Source organism: Acomys russatus, chromosome 2 (genome assembly GCF_903995435.1).
Source record: "Acomys russatus chromosome 2, mAcoRus1.1, whole genome shotgun sequence".
Taxonomy (NCBI): domain Eukaryota; kingdom Metazoa; phylum Chordata; class Mammalia; order Rodentia; family Muridae; genus Acomys; species Acomys russatus.
Window position 1 is genome coordinate 62,766,471 of NC_067138.1, and position 2,967 is coordinate 62,769,437.

Genomic DNA, 2,967 nt, shown 5'->3' on the forward strand with positions numbered 1-2,967 from the left:
TTGTGTGATTTTCTTTATCCTTTTTCTTTTTCCTTGTATGCCTTCCTGCTTTTTTTCTCTTTTGTATTATATATAGTTTTGCTCTTTGAAAATTTTTGTCATATATTAAATTTCTGTGAAGCATATTAAATGTTTGGAATAATGTTTTTAATATAATGAGGTTATTAATACTGATACTCATAAGAAGGTAGGTTAACTAACAGTGATAACTTAAACCACACACACGTCTCATTTTTATGTATTTTCTTATTTAGTCCTCACGTAGCTCAATAAGGTAATTTTTATCAGCATTCTATCACTGAGGAAACTGAACAGAGAGGTTAAGTAACTTGTACATAGTAACAGCTCTTAGTGGGTGGCTGACTCTAGAAGCACTGGGCACACAGGGTTGACTATACATAATCCCAAAATACTTGGGACCGGAAGAGGAACAGATTTGGGAGGTGCCTTATTTATTTTTCTAACTCTTTGATAAATTGTGTGACCAAGGCAACTTAAACAAAGAAGTATTTAATTTGAGGCACAGGTTCCAGAGAGTTAGTCTATGACTGTCGTTGCAAGGTGCATGGCTGCAAGTGGACAGACATGACGTTGGAGTAGAATCTATGAGTTCACATTTTCATCCAGAGTAACTGCCAGTTTTTCAAAAGGCTATACTGAAAACTTTATATTATGGGTATTATAAGGTTTCTATATCTTATACTTTCTATCACCAAGTAGGAAACAGTGCCTCCTGGGCCTGTTCTGAGTTCAAAAGGCAGTGAGAATGCTGTTTGACCATGTGACTTGGTAGCTTCAAGGGCACAAGAAAAGGCTCAGTCAAAAGTGAGGCAGCTTAAACATGACAAGGCAGTATGTACACCACAGATCCCTAAGGCGAGTCCTACAATAGCAACTTCTCTATCTTCTGAAGAGTACTCATGGGTAACAGACCCTTGTAGAGGAGGAGCATCTAACCATGAAGTAGAAAATGATCATGCAGCCCCAAAGCCCATCTTTAGCTCTGTTTTGCCAGATTTGCCAACTTAGAATTGCCAGCAACAATACATTATAAGATGAAGTTAGTGCATTGAGAATAAATACCCTGATGGTTGTGGTGGCGCACGCCTCTAATCCCAGCACTCGGGAGGCAGAGGCAGGTGGATCACTGTGAGTTCGAGGCCAGCCTGGTCTACAAAGTGAGTTTAGAACAGCCAAGGCTACATAGAGGAACCCTGTCTTAAAAAAACAAAAAACAAAGAATAAATCCCCTCTATGAGCCTAAGATTCCCAGATAATCCACCATTGCTTATCATGCCCATGATTTGAGGGGAGTCCCATGCAGCCAGTTGACAAGAGGAGAAAGCGTGAGCTCAGGTCACAGATGAACAGGCTGCTTGTGGATGATGTTCAAAGTGAAAGTGTGATGTGAACACTTTGAAAGATTGTGGCAAAGGAAAATCCAACAGGTATATTTAAATGCTGCACCGGGACTTGTACTTTGTGTAAATACAACCTGAAGTTAAGAGTCAGTTGTGGTGGTGCATGCCTGTAATTCTAGCACTCAGGGAGGCAGAGGCAGGAGGATTGCTGTGAGTTCAAAGCTATCCTGGTCTACAAAGTGAATCCAGAACAGCCAAGGCTACACTAAGAAACCCTGTCTTAAAAAACAAACCTGAATGGCTTGTCTGTTTACATAGAAACTATAAAAAGAAATACTGGTCAGGTAAGCACAATCTTCAGACAAAGAAACGTATGCAGATAGAAGTATGTGGGTAGATAGAGAAATGGTGACAGATATTTGAGTATTACCACCAGAGAATCTTCACCTGGGAAGAGGCACCAAATTACTAAGTGGTTAGTGAGTTGGGCAACTGTCAGCAAGACTGTACTTCCAGCCTTCCTAGCATGGGGAAGGAGGTGCAGAGTTCATGTTGTCACAACACATTGTGCTGCTGAGGGCTGTCCAGAGTGAAGATAGTTCAGCTTGTGGGAGGAACCTTTGGTTTGGAAACCAGCTACTGTGGCTGTTTGTCACTGTACTACAGAGTTTATTCAATAAGGTTTGCTCTGATCTTTTGGAAATGGTTACCAATTTTTACATGAATATTATTGGGATAGGGTCGATTTGGTTAAAGGGGGACTACTTGCCACGATTGTTGGGAGTCTTCAGCTGTCATCTGTTCCAGGTTTTGGTTTAGTTCCCAAGAATCACTTTGCATCTCAGCACAGGCGGAGGGGGGAGTGTGCCCACATCTAATACGATAAATAAGAATGGACCCAAGAAACAAGCCAGTGTAACCATTTTAACACCTAACGAAATACACTTCCAACCAAAATTAATCAGAAGCGATAGGGAAGGACACTGACTCATCAAAGGAAAAAATTGCAATATCCACCAAGAAGAAACTGCAATTCTTAACATCTATGTACAAGATACAAGTTCATAAAAGAAACACTACAGCCTAACTCACACAGAGACCCTCACAAAGTGATAGTGGGAGACTTCTATAGTCCACTTTAACTAGTAGAGAGGTCACCAAGACAAAACACAGACACGCTGGAGCTAAATCATATCACAAACCGAATATACCTAACATTATAGAACATTTCACCCAAACAGAAAAGAATACACTTAAGTATCTCAAGACTTTCTCCAAAATTGACCACATACTCAAACACAAAACAAGCCTTGACAAGACCACCACAGATTAAAGCCGGGTGTCAACAACAGAAAGCTTACAAATTCATGGAAACTGAACAACTCTAGTGAATGCAAAATGGTTCAAGACAAATTTAAAAAATTTTAAAACCTCTTAGAATTGAATGAAAAAAAAAAAAAAACCAAATATGGGACACAAGGTAGCCCTAAGAGGAAAAATCATAATATTAACTGTCCACATTTTTTAAAAATTAGAGTTCTAATGCTAGTAACTTAAAAATGCACATGGTGGCACATGTCTGTAATCCTAACACTCAAGGAGACAG